General features: G+C 42.9%; 1 long non-coding RNA gene across 10 annotated transcripts in view; it reads right to left on the bottom strand.

Annotated features, from left to right (window-relative positions):
• LOC147470415 (uncharacterized) overlaps positions 1-17,500 on the bottom strand; it is a 390,190-nt gene that overhangs the window by 367,515 nt on the left and 5,175 nt on the right. The window contains exon 2 of one of the 10 annotated variants that reach the window (XR_015191685.1): positions 7,071-7,249. The exons of the other annotated variants lie outside the window; for them this stretch is intronic. This is a non-coding gene — a long non-coding RNA (uncharacterized LOC147470415). Of the gene's footprint in view, positions 1-7,070; positions 7,250-17,500 lie in introns of those variants that run through there. 10 annotated transcript variants of the gene reach the window in all.

Genomic DNA, 17,500 nt, shown 5'->3' with positions numbered 1-17,500 from the left:
TGTTTGGCTTGTTTCTTCGCGTGTTGCCTATTGGCTATTGTTTGTTTTCTTGATTACACTTTCGTTTACTTACGGTGGGTCATGGAGATCATGATAGCAACTGTGCAACGTTGAAAGGGGGTACTAAACGCCTGTGATTGATATCCTTTGGGTACAGGCAGCAACGAGAACATGCTTGGATCGCTTGATGAAAAGGGGGATGGAAAGCGAGAGAGAGAGAGAGGGGAGAGAAGAAAAGGAGAGAGAGGGAGAGAGGGAGAGTAAGAGGAGAGAGCAGAGAGAGGAGAAGAGAGAGAAGGATTGAGAGAGAGAGAAGGATTGAGAGAGAGAGAGAGAGAGAGAGAGAGAGAGAGAGAGAGAGAGAGAGAGAGAGAGAGAGAGAGAGAGAGAGAGAGAGAGAGAGAGAGAGAGAGAGAGAGAGAGAGAGAGAGAGAGAGAGAGAGAGAGAGAGAGAGAGAGAGAGAGAGAGAGAGAGAGAGAGAGGAGAGAGAGAGAGAGAGAGAGAGAGAGAGAGAGAGAGAGAGAGAGAGAGAGAGAGAGAGAGAAAGAAAGAGAGAGAGAGAGAGAGAAAGAGAGAGAAAGAGAAAGACGTGAACGGAAAAGGGGAGAGGGAAAGGAAGCCAAAGGTAAGGGGAAGGAGAATCAGAAGGAGTCAGAAACGGAGAAATTCCAATCAGAAAAAAAACAACAAAGATATAAAAAAAATATATATATAAATCCAAAGAACTTTGTCAATGCATTTAAAAAGAATATCGTCTCTTTGCGTAAGATTTCAAACTTGTAGTAAATGTTACCAGATCAGAGCTTCATGACGTTCCTTTCATCATGAGAAATGTCTGGTACACTTGATATTGGGTATGTATCTTTTTCCAAGTCGTTTCGTGTGTGTGTGTGTATGTGTGTGTGTGTGTGTGTGTGTTAGTGTTAGTGTGTGTGTGTGTGTGTTTGCATGAGTAAGTGTATGTGTGCTTTCACAATTAAAAAAAAAATAATAATAATAATAAATAAAAAAAAAATAAAAAAAAAATAAAAGGAATAATAAAAGAGCACTGAGGAAATCACAGCATCAAGTCCTTGGGATTTGATGAAAGCAGGAACCCCATTTGCTTGATCCCGAGAACAGAGCACCTGCGACACTTGTTCTTGTCGTGCTTGCGTTCGGTTTTCGATTTTCTTTGTTTTTTCCCTTTCATATTATGATCATCTTTTATCGTTTTTTTCCCCTCTCTTTCTTCTCTTTCTTTACCCTCCTCTCCTACCCTACGCACCCTTCTTGTACCCAACCCAACCTCCAACCTTAACCCACGTACTTCCATCCCCCCCCACCCTCCTTAATCCAGTCTGTACCCTCTCTACCCGCCCCCCTCTAATCCAGCTTGCATCCCCTTTCCACTCAACCCCCGAGAGAGAGAGAGAGAGAGAGAGAGAGAGAGAGAGAGAGAGAGAGAGAGAGAGAGAGAGAGAGAGAGAGAGAGAGAGAGAGAGAGAGAGAGAGAGGAGAGAGGAAGAAAAAAAAACAGAAAGAAAGACAGAGAGAGAGAGAGAGAGAGAGAGAGAGAGAGAGAGAGAGAGAGAGAGAGAGAGAGAGAGAGAGAGAGAGAGAGAGTGAGAGACCAGAGACCAGAGACCATAGACAGACAGACAGACAGACACCCATCCCTCCAAACAGAGAGAAAGAGGAAGCGCCTGGAAGTTGCATGTTGAGAGGCACTAACATGAACCTCCTTCGACGTGATCAAATAACAAATATTAATCCACGCTCTAAAGTGGTCGACAACATGACAAACCGAGGGTCGACAGGACAAGGGGAAAAGGGGATAAAACAGAGGGGACAAGAGAGACGAGGAGAAGAGACGAGGAGTTCTGGGGCCGAGGAGAGAGGAGGAGAAAGAGATAAAGGGATATGCAAGGAAGTGGCACAGAAAGATGAATGCAGGGAATATGTGAAGAAGCGATTTCGGTTTGAGGGGAAAATATGGGAGAGGGGAGGAAGGGAAGAACGGCATGGAGGAAAAGGGAAGGGCGAAACAAGCAGATAAAAGAGGGGAGAGGAGGAAAGTTTGAGTTAGATGGAAAGAGAACGAAAAATGTTTAATGAAAGAGGGTAGCCTATATGAAGGGACGGTCATGAGAAATCCAGAGATCCCGGAGAGAGAAAGACAAAAGAGACAAGAAGGGTTGAAGAGAGAGAGAGAGAGAGAGAGAGAGAGAGAGAGAGAGAGAGAGAGAGAGAGAGAGAGAGAGAGAGAGAGAGAGACAGACAGACAGACAGACAGAAAGAGAGAGACTTTTTTGACTTTGAAAAGTTTAATGAGACAAGTGAGAAAGAGAGAGATAGAGAAAAGAAAGAGAAAGGAAGAAAGAAAAAAGAAAGAAAGAAAAAGAGAGAGAGAGAGAAATGACAGAGGGGCGGGGAAAATACACAAACCAAAGAGATAAAACTCAAAAAGATAAGCAGAGGAAAACAGATAGACATACAACAATAACGGCAATGAGGAGGAGAGGGTAGCCGAAGAGCCGGCCATAATGAGAAAGGACGAACCAAAAATACACGGATATTAGTTGCAACTTCAAAGGTGAATGCGAAGCTCCGAAATAAGGATTATTTAAAGGCACACTAAAAGCAGATCAAGAGGAAGAAAGGGATACTGAAAGGAGACATCCAACGGGGCATCAAGAGGACTTTAGAGGAAGAATGTAGGAAGAGAGGTGGGTACTTTGGGTGAAAAGCTTGAATATTTGTGTATATGTATATATATATACATATATATCGAGACATTACAATATATATATACATATATATCGAGACATTACAATATATATATATATACATATATATCGAGACATTACAATATATATATACACACATATATATATATATATATATATATATATATATATAAACACACAGATAGAGAGAGAGAGAGAGAGAGAGAGAAAGAAAAAGAGAGAGAGAGAGAGAGAGAGAGAGAGAGAGAAGCGAAAGAGAGAAAGTTCAAAGCTAAGGACCGAAGCAGGTCACAGAGAAAATGGAAGCAAAGCAAGAACCGAAAGACAGGAAGGCATGAATGTGAATGACAAGAAAGGGCTAGGGAGAGCAGAAGGAAATAAACAAACACACGAAGGAGCAGAAGAGGAAACAAAACAAGAGAAGCCTCAAAAAAAAAAAAAAGGAGACAAAAAAAATAATCATGTTCTGGAATATTTGACATAGATATAATAGAGATAAATATTACGGAGCAATAGGCCTACGATGGTCCTCATGAGTGATGTATCGGGGTTGACACACGGCCTATGTTTTGTTTATGAAGGACAAGATAGGTGGATAAATTGAGTATACCTATAGGCCTACTGTTATCCTCGAGAGATTAGTATTACCTCTATATCTCTATATCTTTCCTTTTCCTCTATATTTTCAAACTATGATATTGCAATCACTTTTTATGGATAAATGACAAAAGCGATGGCTGAATTAATCAAATTCTGATTTTGATAATCACTTTGGAAGGATTTGAAAGAAAAGAGACTACATGTACTATTTTCATTTCCTATCTTCCTTGGACCCTTAAGATCCAATCTCTCTCTCTCTCTCTCTCTGTCTCTCTCTCTCTCTCTCTCTCTCTCTCTCTCTCTCTCACCCGTCAGTCGTTCTCAATATCTTTCTTTAGTAAAGGAGGGGGAAGGGTAAAAGGGGAAGGGGAAGGGGGAGGGGGAAAAAATGCGGAGGATCAAAGGGGACAGGGAAGGAGAGAGGGGAGAAGGGAGAAGGGTGAACGAGAAAAGAAGAAAGGGGGAAAGGGAAGAAGAAAAAAAAAGGAAGGAAGGTAGAAAAAGGGAAATACGGGTGAAGGAAGAAAGAAGGATGGATGAAGAGAAAGGGGGAAAATGTAGCGTGAGTACGGGAGGAAGGAGTGGTGAAAAGGGGGAGGGAGGAGAGGGGAAGAGGGATGAAAAAGGAAAGAAAGGGGAAGGTTAACCCGCACTCATCATCCATCTTCGATCAATCTCTCTCCAAAGTAACGCTGAAATTACACACTCATTCTTCTCCCATGACCCCTAACCCCCTGCCCCCCCTACCGTATGAAAACAAGGGCGTTTGACTGCAATAGGTTACGTGGGATTCTCGTCCTTACGGCTCCACACTCGTAAATACTGCAAAAGGCCGTAACGGCACGGTAGCTCCACCTGTGTGACGAATTTTTGCACTAATGCCCTACTCTCTCTCTCTTTATCTCTGTTTGTATGTCTGTTTCTGTCTCTTATTTTATTTCTCACTTACTCATCTACGCTCACACACATACACACACACACATACACTCTCTCTCTCTGTTTCATTTTCTCTCTCTCTCTATCTGTCTCTCTCTCTCTCTCTCTCTCTCTGTTTCATTCTCTCTCTCTCTCTCTCTCTCTCTCTCTCTCTCTCTCTCCTTCTCGTAATCACAGAGGTTAATGTGTCCCTACTATTTTGAGTACATCTTTATGGATTTTTCGTGTTTTTTTTTTCATTTCTTTTTTTAGGGGGAGGGGGGGGGGGGTACGGAAGCACTGCGGTTACACGATGTCGTTAGGGACGGAAGCAAGGGGAGGGGAGAGAGGGAGGAGAGGGAGAGGGGAGGGAGAGAGGGAGGGAGGGAGGAAGGGAGGAGGGGGAGAGGGGAGAGAGGGAGGGAGGGAGAGGGACGAAAGGAAGGGGAGAGAGGGGAGGGAGGGAGGGAGGGGAGGGAGCGTGTTCTTTGCCGTTTGATGTGAAAAATTAACGTGGAATTGTGTTTGCTTGTTTATTTCTTCTATGTATATAGTGTGTATGTCTGTATGCTTCTGTGTACATGCGTCCAAGCGTATGTGGATGTATATATGTATACATGTGTGTATGTGCACATGTGTGTGTGTGTGTGTGTGTGTGTGTGTGTGTGTGTGTGTGTGTGTGTGTGTGTGTGTGTGTGTGTGTGTGTGTGTGTGTGTGTGTGTGTGTGTGTGTGTGTGTGTGTGTGTGTGTGTGTGTGTGTGTGTACGTGCGTGTGTGCGTGTGCGTGCGTGTGTGCCTGTGTGTGTGTGTGCGTATGTGTGCATCCTCTAGCCTGTACGTGCGTGTGAGTATGCATGTGCGTGTGAACCATTCGTATTCAACTGCTCGTCTCTTTATGTACGCATTTGTCCTTGTCTGCAAAAGGAGAGGCAGAGAGAGAGTGCGTGTGCATGCTCCATCCTCGTTGCTACTGTTGCAGTTGATGCCAGGTCATGGAGAGAAGCGGAGGTCTTGCAGTGGGGGGGGGTAATAGGAGGAGGGGGGAGGGTACGAATAATATGAGAGAGAGAGAGAGCGAGAGAGGCGAGGGGGAGGGGGAGGTGGTGGGGACGAAGGAACAGCGTGTCGAGGAGAATGGGGAGGTAAGAATCATAATCGGGGGGTGAGGGAGGGGAGGAGGGGGGGGGGGTGAGGTTGCTCCCTCACGTTGCAACCTTCAACGAGTATCAACTCAAAACTGTGCAGCTTTCCCTACGCACTGTGCAACCAAGGGCGTTTTGGTAGCTGGTTCATGACTCTATTTATTCTGTCAGTTTTTCTTCCCCCATTTTCAGTCGGTCGTGTACCCCTTGAACCGCTGAATCACCTAATATGTATTTCTTTTTTATTTTTTTATTTCTCTGCCACATCACCACGACTCTCATTACCCAACACCACAGCTTCACCACACATACCAAGGTCATCATCACCACAGCCTACTGCTCTCACCACTCACACAAGGCCATCATTACACACCTCACCACCCAAATCACGTCCATCACCACACGCTATCTTCGGCTATCACCACACATAAAACTACCGTCATCACCACCTACTACATCACGGTCATCACCACGCACATCCCGGCCATCACATCATCAACATATATTTCAAACATATTTTCCCTCTTGCTCTCTCATCTCTTTATCGCTTTAGATATTTATTCATCTGTCCACACACACCCTTCTCTCTCACTCAATAACTATCCGAATATATCATACGTCTTTCCCGTAAATATACCCCAGTAGACATAAAACTTGATTGAATAGATTTTTTATTCTTTTATATAACTACTCCCTCCCTGACAGTACCTCCTACCTCCCCCACCCCCCCTCCCCTACCTCTCCCCAACAAAGAAAAAAACAAAAACAAAACAAAGCCCCTTTCTCCCCCACCCACTACCACACTCCCCCCCCTCCCCCATCAGAAGAAAATCCGATTAATTAAAAGGGACTTAAGATGTATCGGAATTTCTGATGCTCTAATGATACTTTTCATGTATTAGTTCGTCCTCATGTTGCACTCAGAACTCCTTTGCATTGGGCTTTGCCAAAGACCATGATGGGTAGGAGATAAAATGGCGGACAAAGAGGATTTTCATTTTCTTCTTCTTCTTCTTTTTTTGGAATATTTATGTTTTTTGTTTGTTTGTTTTTTTGCTGTATCTAATCATTTTTTGTTTTTGTTGTTCTTGTTCGAGAGACAGGGATGTAAATATTTATGTGTGTGTACGTGTTGATGGAGATAAGTGAAGACACGCACATAGGAACACGTACATTCATAGAGATGTTTAACTGTGTTTGTTTATTTGTTTGGTTTTATTGTTTATGCATTTGTTTGTGTGTGCGTGTTTGTTAGTGTGTGTGTGTTTGTGTGTACGTTTACATGCGTCTCACAAACATAACGACTACCTATCTTCACTTTAAATGACGATTTTCCTAAAAATCATTCTCCTCCGAAAAAAAGACAAAAAAATACGAGAGAAATACGCCTCCACGTGACCAAAAAGAGATCAATCCCCCCCCCCCCCCCCATAGGCTCCCCGATGGTTGAAAAATGACCTTGTCTTGAGACGAACAACAGCCATCCTTAAAAGACCGTAAAATGGCGTCGAATGTCATTTTTCAAATTACACTCTATGGAATTGTAGAGGGGATTATATTTTATTCATTTTCTTTCTTTTTTTCTCTTTTTTTACGAGGATTTTTTTATGGGGGGAGTGGGAGATTTAGTTTATTCTCCCCCCCTCCCCCCTTTCCCACTCTCACTCTCTCTCTCTTTCTCCTCCTTCCCCACTTCTCCTACTCCTTCTTTATTCTTTTCTTCTTCTTCATTCCCATATTTTAAACCATCAGTAACCATGACAACATACGGTACTCACCCATTTGCTTTCCCTTCCGTTTCTTCACCTCCAAGTTATAAAAACGGGACGGGGGGAGGGGGGGTGACTGGCCTAAAACGTACCTGCAAAGGAAAATTAGAGATGTAGGCAATGCAGAAGGATAAACAAGTCAATAAACAAATGGGATAAACAGTGATAACAATGATTATTATCCTAATAATAACAACGATGATAATAATAATAATGAATTAATAATAATGAATTGATAATTATGGTAATGACAACAATAATAGAAACGATAATATGGATAAAATTATTAGAATGATGATAATCATGATAACAATGATAATAATATTAATAACAATACTCACAATAAAAATAACGATAAGATAAAGAACGAGGAAAAACGAAAATGAACTGGAAAATAAAAGGTGAAAAAAAAAAAATGTCCGCCAACACACAAACAATTTTATAGACACATGTTCTTAATTCCTCGACAGAATCGAGAATGGTGTTAGACAAGGGCGGATGTTTCCCAAAATTTCCGAAAAAGAGAAAGAGAAAGTGAAATTGGAAAACAACAACAAAAACAGGATCTCCAATTCACCGACTGTCAAAACGTAACGGCTTGCGTCAGTTTTCAGGAAAAAAAGAGTTAATGATATATATATATAAATCTATTGCAACAACCAACCATGCAAACATGCAGTCCCTCCCAAAAAAAACTTTCCGATCAGTTAACTTTCTGTCATAGAGGAATGGGGGGAGGTGGGGAGGGGGGTAAAGAAAAATATTGATAAATCTCTTGGAAATAACACTAAGGCGCTTGTGTAAACAGATTTAGAAGGAAATGCGAGCAGCGCAGTTACATACACTCGTGAAATACCACTTTAGGACAAATACGAGATTGAGCGATGTGATTTCCTAGAGGTTTTCGTCGTGATTCGAGCGATTTCGAACTCCATTTTGAGCCGCAGTCTAGAATTATACGCCTAAACCATGATAGGGAAAGTGTGGAAAATCGGGGGTTCTGGGTACAAAGGATAAACCCGGTCGGTGATAGAAGCGACCAAACCCTGTCCTTCGCGCCCCTAGGCAACGGTCAACAAACCTCCACCACAGATATTCGGCTTCGTCGCGGCCTAGTTCCTCCTCCTCTGGTGACCAATCGATCAATCGCCAGGAAGGAAGGTCTATGAACAACAGTAATTAAACGGATTCAAAATATTACCGCCTCGCCCAGTCACATGCCTAATGACGCCTCTGATTGGCCAGATCAAGTCGGCTGTCGCGATTTCATTGGCTCCTGAAAAAAAGAACCGCGAAATCACACGCATGCGCAGACCTCCCTGAAATTCGAACTAACGGACAAACACACATACTCTTGGTATATTCTCGTTGGGGAAATAAACGTTACTTCCCCTTTCAAACGCTTTTAATTAACTTTGTAAAGGAAATAACTCCATTATGTTCGACCCTCGACAACTATGTCAGAGAAGAAAAGTGTGTTAGAATCCATCGAACTTATCGATTCCATATATCTTTTTTTTTTACCTCGTTCGTCACATCGGCTCAGTTCTTATGTTTTAGATATACATATACACATGAAAGGCGTGTATGAATTCACCTCGATATCGATTCCTATATCGTGTTCCACTTTTGCCATATCTGTGCAAAGATGCAAGAACTCCCATTTACCTCCATTGATATACGATTCAAACAGACACGAAAATAAAATCAGAAAGAATAGGAAAATCTAATTGAAAGATCACAGACAGAAAAAAAAAGAGAGGGAGAGTCCAAAAAAACAGTACCCGTATCTCCCCCTCCCCCCCTCCTCCTCCCTTCCCCCCAAAAAAGGGATAAAATATACCTTTTTTTTACCATTCCAACCAACAGATTTCCAATTGCCAGTACGTCGCGTCAAACCCAACCAGACTGTAGTGGAAGCTTCAGTCTCCGAACTGTCACAATCGAGCACAATAACCCATGTGACTGTGAGGGAAGTGTACGGAACCTTTGCAATCAGTCTGCATTGCAAAAAAAAAAAAGAAAAAAAAAAAAAAAAGAAGACTACATGCTCTACCTCGCAACGAAAATGGATGTGTATTCAACCGAAAGATAGGACGGTTGTCATGCAAGGTGTGACGTGTGTATGCATGACCCAGACGTAGATAAGAATTATTATTTGCTTGTTATGAAATTGATAGAATTGAGTTAGATGGGCGTATGAATCAATGGAGATATGTATAATCCTCGTGTGTGTTCTAATAGATTGCATCATGTGTCATTTGTAAATCATTGTTGATGTATGGCAGGTCGGGTGATTAATTGTCTATCGTCTTGGATGTACTAATTGCCTTGGTGTGAGTGAAAGACGGAAATGAAGAGTAAGGTAAGAATGCATTGATGGATTAGTGTATGGATACATGTACGTGTATGTGTGTATGTTTGGATGGATCGGTTGATGTAGCATACATGTACATAATGACATACATACATACATACATATATATATATATATATATATATATATATATATATATATATATATATATATATGTGTGTGTGTGTGTGTGTGTGTGTGTGTGTATACATATACATACACATACGCACACACACACACACACACACACACAACACACACACACATATATATATATATAATATATATATATATATATTATATACATATCACATATATATATATATATATATATATATATATATATATACATATATGTATATATATATATATATATATATACAGATATATATATATATATATATATATATATATATATATCGATATTGATATTGATATTAATACATATGCATGTTTGTATGTTAAGATGTACATGCATGCGTACACATATGTATAAACGTATGTATGAAAGTATCTAAGTATGAGCAAATATAAATGAACACATTTATATATTTACACCATGTATGCGTGTTCATGTGCATGTGTATGTGTGTTCATGTGCATGTGTTTGTGTGTGTATATTATACAACAGACTAATTCGATAGGCCTACATCAAAACTCCAGAAAGTAATATGAAAAAAATAACTTTTTTTTTTCGTCTGGGCTGTTAGTTTGAACATTTTAGTTTTATCTCATATCGAGCGTGCAAAACTCGAGTCAAAACCGGATATTATTTTTTTTCTTTGCAAACTTGTACATGCAATGTTGAATGGATTATTACGTAATTCGTGTTTAATCAGCAATGGTTTCCGCGTGCAGTGATTGTGCGAGTTGGAGTCATTGCGGAAGGGAAGGAGAAAGAGAAGAAGGAGGAGGAGAGGAGGGAGAAGATAAAGAAGAGGAAGAAGAGAAGAGAGAAAATAAATAAAGGAGGAGAGGGAGGAAGAGAGAAGATAAATTGGAAAGAGGAGGAGAAAGAGAAGAAGGAGGAGGAGAGGAGGGAGAAGATAAAGAAGAGGAAGGAGGAAGAAGAGAAGAAGAGAGAAAAGAAATAAAAGAGGAGAGGGAGGAAGAGAGAAGATAAAGAAGAATAAGGAGGAGGAAGAGAAGAAGGAGGAGGAGGAGAGGAGGGAGAAGATGAAAAGGAAGAAGAAGGAGGAGGAAGAGAAGAGAGAAAAGAAATAAAGGAGGAGAGGGAGGAAGAGAGAAGATAAATTGGAAAGAGGAGGAGGAAGAGAAGAGAGAAAATAAACGAAGAAGGAGATGGAGGAAGAGAGAAGATAAAGAAGAATAAAGAGGAGGAAGAGAAGAAGAGAGAAAAGAAATAAAGGAGGGGGAGAGGAGGGAGAACATAAAGAAGAATAAGGAGGAAGAAGAAACGAAGAAAGAAAGGAAATAAAGAAGGAGGAAGAGGAAGAGAGAAGAAAAAGAAGTAGGAGGAAGAAGAAGAGAAGAAGATAGAAAAGAAGCAAGAGAAGTAAAAAAAAAAAAAAAGAAAAAAAAATGAAAAAAAAATAGCATGAGGAGACGGAAGAGAAGAAGAAAGAAAATAAAGAAGTAGGTGGAGGAGAAGAGCGAAGGACAAAGAGAGGACAAGATGGAAAATATCGACGTATCCGAAAACGACAAAAGAATGAAAAAAAAGATTATCTATAGCACTATAAACCTCTCCCCTCCCCCCCCCTCCCCCCGACCCTTCCCCACCCACTAACCCCCTCTCTCATCCTCGAATCCCCCCCCCTCACCCCATCCTCTCTCGCTTCCCCCATTCCCCATCCTTCAATCCCCTCACCCCACCCCCTCCCCACCCCCTTCATGCCCTCCTCGCCCTCCCTCTTTCCCACATTCCCTCCTCGCCCTCCCTCTTTCCCCACCCCACCCACCCCTTCATTCCCTCCTCGCCCTCCCTCCCAACCCATCCCCTCATTCCCTCCTCGCCCTCCCTCCCCATCCCCCATTCCCTCCTCACACTCCCTCCCCACCCCCCATTCCCTCCTCGACCGCCCCTCCCTCCCATTCCCTCCTCGACCCCCCCACCCATCCCCCCCATTCCCTCCTCGCCCTCCCTCCCCATCCCCACCCTTCACCCCCTCATTCCCTCCTCACCCCCCCCCATTCCCTCCTCGCCCACCCCACCCACTCCCTCCATTCCCTCCCACCCAACCTCCGCTTTCATACGATGCACACACAGTAAAGCACTTCGGACAAACCTTCATTCTCGTCACGTGACCCTGAATTACTTATGGGCGTCTTTCGTAATGTCTCTCGGGCACCATAAAGCGAGCGTGGAGGTGGAATCGATTTTATTTTATTTATTATTTTTTTGAGGAGGGGGGGTGGGGAGGGTTGATGGGTTATCGTATTGTCCTTATCGATAGAAGTTATCCGTGTTTTGTCAATTTTTTATGATTCTTTTTTCTCTTCTTCTTCGTTTGGGAGATAGAGATAGACCGAGATGGAGAGGATTATTTTAGATTTAATAATAAGTATGATTTTCATTTGCGTACATAAACACACACACACACACATACACACATACATATATATACACCCAATATATATGTACATATACTCATATGTCCATTTTTTTCATCCTTCTCCCGTTTAGTTATTCAATTTCTTCCTTCTAATTCTCGGTGCTTTCATAAGAGATTTTGCTTTCTCTCCACGTCACTCAGAGGATAGTTTCACCGTCTCGAGTCCTCGCCTCGACGCCAAGCCTAGATCACGGTGACAATAACCCAGTCTGCGCGCTCTTCCATTCTAATCCTTCTGCGCAGGAGAGATAAAGCACATTTTCCATTACAGCCGTGGGAATAAGACTTATCAATGCACTTATATCGCCACTTTTAGTAGCGACGAGAGGACGAGAAGAAGAAGAAGAAGGAGAAGGAGAAGAGAGAGAGAATGAGGGCTTAGATTATGATAAAAGAAACGAGAAAGAGGGTCTGCGTCTGTTTCGTATTTACCTTCTCTCCCGCTTCGAGCGTAAATTCGAAGCTGGGATTCGAAATGGTTCATACACTCCGGTCGGGGGGAAACTAAAGCAAATTACGAATGATAATCGGATTATATTCTTCGTCGGGAGAGGAGAATGAATGGAAAGAATCGAGTCAACACGCTAATGCGGACGGTTATTAACGCGGAGACAGAATTCCCGATTAACAAAGAGTTAGACAGGTTGATGGACAGGTACATGCACACACACACACGCACGCACATATACGTAAATGCATTTGCAAAATATTGTTCCTCTTTCTCTCTCTCTCTCTCTCTCTCTCTCTCTCTCTCTCTCTCTCTCTCTCTCTCTCGGTACGTACTATCTTTTTATCTTATTTTTTTTCTTATCTCATCAAGCAAAGTTATTTCAAATCCTACGAAACATAATCACAATATGACCGATTACATCGCATTATCTCTCTCTCTCTCTCTCTCTCTCTCTCTCTCTCTCTCTCTCTCTCTCTCTCTCTCTCTCTCTCTCTCTCTCTCTCTCTCTCTCTCTCTCCCTTCTTCGCTATGGGTACATACCGTAAAAAAAAAAGACGAACGCGAAACCTAATCGCAAAAAGACATTAAGGAAAAGTTTACTTTGCGAGCGATATGTGTCAATATTTGAACTTATAAAGCATCGTCGACTTGGTGTTGGTCGTGTAAACAAAAGAAGTTCGCTTTTCAGCTACCTTTTCCCTTAACGGTTTTTTTTAAGGGATAACTCCCCTATTTCAACATTATATGGAGCATTTATATTGATGTTTATGGTATCATCGTATCCGTTATTGAGGTAGTTTTGTTATCGTTGGTATTATTATTGTTGTTAGTGGTGTTAGTTGTTATCGTTATTTATTTTGTTTTTTTTGTTATTGGTAGGATCATTTCTATCATTTTTGTTTTGTTTCTTTTTCCTTCTACTGTAATCACCAATATCAATCTTATATGATCATAATTATTACCAACACTACATTATCATCCTCATTAAAAATATTGAATAATCATTATCATCATCACATTCAACATCATCACCATCATCACTATTTGTTGAATACACAACATTCAGCATAGCAATATAACGATGTTCACATATGATCAGAATAAATTTGCATAAAAGCAGTTCGGAATTATCAGTTATACTATATTTTGTTTGGGAAATTGACGCAGCTTGAACGACTTTGCTCAAATGCATAAAATGTGTTACTAATGGTGTTCATGTTGATGTTAATGTTAATGGTATCTGAATTCGTTTATAATGGTGGATAATGGTGATGATAATGGGGATAATGATGATGATAGTATTAATGATGATAATGCTTATGATGATGATGGTAATAATAATAATAATACCGACAACAATAACAATAACAACTATATAAGAAATACAAAACAACAACAACAACAACAACAAAACAAAGACACTCATCCATCATCTCATAAACTCATAAAAACACAAGAGTCCTTATAACCCTCCTCCCTATATACCCCCATCCCCCCCTACCCCCTCCTCCTTCCACCTTCCTATCTCCCCTCTCTTCCCCTTCCCCCATATCCCTCCCCCCTCCTTCCTCCCCTCCCCCCAAACAAACCCAAGCGTCCCTACATCACCCCCTCCCCTCTCCATTCCTCCCCTTCCCTCCCACCCACCCTACAAAAACCCATTGAAACACCCCCATAACCCCCAAAACCCCACCCCACCCACCCACCCACCCACCCACGGCAAGACCAAAGCCGGTGACGCAACACAGACACACAAACGTCTTGAGAAGTTGCGATAGAGCTGTCCAGGATGCTTAAGATCACGGGGACTGAACCCGCATGTTCTGATATCACGGGCAATCAGTGCTGGTTAGGAGGAGGAGGAGGAGGGCTGATGGATGAGGAGGGAGGAGAGAGGAAGGAGGAGGGGGGAAGGAGGGGCGAGGGGGGCAGGAGGTGAGAAAAGGAGAGAGGGAGAGAGAGAGTAGAAGGAGGACTGATGGGAGAGGAGGAGAGCTGATGAATGAGGAGGGAAGAGGGAGGAGAGAGGAGGAGAGGAGGAGAAGGGAGAAAGAGAGAGAGGAAGGAGGAGAGAGGAGGAGAGGAGGAGGAGGAGGGGGGAAGGAGGGGCGAGGGAAGAGGTGAGAAAAGGAGAGAGGGAGAGAGAGAGAGAGAAAGAAGGGCTGATGGATGAAGAGGGAGGAGAGAGGAGGAGGAGGGGGCGAGGTTGTGAGAAAAGGAGGAGGTAGAAAGAGAGTGGAGGACGAGGAGGAAGCGAGAATAGGAGGAGAGATGGGGGGGGGGGGGCGAGGAGGTGAGAAAAGGAGAGAGGGAGAAAGAGAGAGTGGAGGACGAGGAGGAAGAGTGAACAAGGAGGAGAAGAGACAAGGGAAGGAGATTGGACACGGAGGAGATGAGATGAGAGGGGAGATAGGGGTGGAGAAGAAGAAATAGGAAAACAGAGAGGAACACTGAAGGAGGAGGAAGAGGGAGAATTGGAAAAGCGTAGATGGACGAGGGAAAAGGAAGACGAGGAGGAAACGGAAGGTAATAAGAAGGAGGAAAGGCAAACAACAACAACAACAAGGGAACGATTAAACAAACAAACAAACAAACCAGGAACTGAAACGCCTTCCCCTTTCCCTACATTACCCCTTATCCCCCCCCCACCCCACTCCCACCTTCTTCTCCCCTCACCTCCCCGAGAACCGGTTGCCATGCACCATGCACGGGCATTAACCGTACCAGAGAGTGCATTGTCACAAAGCACGTGGATCGAACCGTGTCCGAGGGAAGTGGATGGAAGAAGAGGGACGATCGGGAAAAAATGAGGGAAGAGAAACAAACATAGAGAGGGATAACGGTAGGGAGAGGGAGAGGGTGAGAGAGGGAGAGAGAGAGAGAGAGAGAGAGAGAGAGAGAGAGAGAGAGAGAGAGAGAGAGAGAGAGAGAGAGAGAGAGAGAGAGAGAGAGAGAGAGAGAGAGAGAGAGGAAAGAAATAAAGAGAGAGAAAAGCAAGAAAGACAGAGAACGCAGGGAGAACAACAAAAAGAGAGAGACAGAAATAGAAGAAAAAAATAAAATAAAAAAATAGCCACTTAAATAAAAATAAAAAATTCCACATAAAGAGAACAAAACAAAAAACAAAACAAAATAATAATAACAGGATCATTAGAACAACACGTGTTCTTTAGCGGAAGAACAAGGGTAGCAAGAACACAAGAGAAGCGTGGAATGCATTAGGCTGAGTTGAGGAGCTTCTCAAGTGCCTATTGTGTCGATTTTGTTGGGTATTGGCTCGGTGAAGCGAGAGAGAGAGAGAGAGAGAGAGAGAGAGGGAGGGAGGGAGGGAGGGAGGGAGGGAGGGGGAGGGAGAGAGAGAGAGAGAGAGAGGGAGAGGAAGGGAGAAAGAGATAGAGTGATAGAGGGAGAAGGAGGAAGGAAAAGAGAGAAAGAGAGAGAGGAAGATGGAGAGGGAGAAAAAGGAAGGGAGAGAAACAAATGAGTGAGAGAGAGAAGGAGGGGGAGAAGAAGGAAGGAAAAGAGAGAGAGAGAGAGAGGGGGGGGGGAGGGGGAGAGAAAGTAAGAAAGAAAGAAAGAAAGAAAGAGACAGACAGATACAAACAGATACATATTGAAAAAAAAAGAGAAAACCCCCCAAAAAAAGTAAATTCCAAAAAAAGAAAGAGACAAATGACTGATGATAACAATCCTGCTCATCACAATTAATCACCACCCATATCATCACATACATATCATCACATATGTATATGATAACGAGTACCATGAAGTCAACACCTACGACTCACAACTGAACATCGACTGAATTATGTTCTTTTTTTAGTTCTTGTCTTCAACATTTGTTCTGTGTGTGAACACTTGTTTCGGAATCGCCTGTGCTATAAACCCACTGACTTGGATACGAGAGGGAAAGAAAGATTGTGATGATGATTGTGATGATGGTGGTGGTGATGGTGATGATGAGGATGGCAATGATGATGGTTGTGGTGATGATGATTGTGTTGGTTATGGTGATGATGATGATGATGATGATAGTGATGATAATAATAATATGATGATAGTGATGATAATATGATGATGATGAGGAGGAGGAGGAGGAAAAGGAAGACAGAGAGGAAAAGGAAGAGGAAAAAGAAGAAGATGAAAGAAGATGAAAGAGTAGGAGGAAAGGGATGAAGATGAGAAAAAGGAGCAAGAGAAGGAGAATTCAGTAAATAAAGAAAGAAGGAAGGAAGAGGAGGACCTAACACTTACCCACAACCCCCCTTACCTCTTACTCCAACCCTCTCCCTCAACCCCCCCCTCTCCTCTCCCCGACTCCTCCTTACTCCTCCTTCCCACCTTCCCCCCGCCACCCCACCCCCCTCATCCCAAAACTGAACTCACCTCTTCCGCGAGCGAGTAAAAAGACACCGCTGTTCTTGGGCCGCAAAAGTTTATCCAAGAAGCGAAACGGAGATACGGCAAAACTTAACCAGGCGGTCGCTTGACAAATGGAGGGAGAGAGAGAGAGAGAGAGAGGGTGGGGAGGGAGGAGGAGAGGGTGTCCGGGTGGAGGGGGAGAGGGTGATGGGGAGGGAGGGAGAGAGGGTGGGGAGGGAGGGAAGGAGGGAGGGGGAGAGAGGGAGGGAGGGACAGAGAGAGGGTGGGGGTGGAGGTGGAGAGAGCGAGAGAGAGAGAGAGAGAGAGAGAGAGAGAGAGAGAGAGAGAGAGAGAGAGAGAGAGAGAGAGAGAGAGAAAGAAAGAAAGAAATAGAGAGAGAGAAAGAAATACAATATCAAAATATCAGTAATTTAGTAAAAGACAGTGGTACCAGTAACCGGTTGCATATACTCTCGGTAAGTAAGGTCGACATTCCTATTGGCTTTTCCTTTTTCAACACCCTTACTTACGCACAAGGGAGCATTCATTAGCATTATCATCCCTAGTTTTACGCATACTACGGGCTAACATGGGAAGA

This window comes from Penaeus japonicus, unplaced genomic scaffold, assembly GCF_977035675.1.
Source record: "Penaeus japonicus unplaced genomic scaffold, GWHDUDI00000001_assembly GWHDUDI00000015, whole genome shotgun sequence".
NCBI lineage: Eukaryota > Metazoa > Arthropoda > Malacostraca > Decapoda > Penaeidae > Penaeus > Penaeus japonicus.
This window is presented reverse-complemented; position numbering and strand designations above follow the sequence as displayed.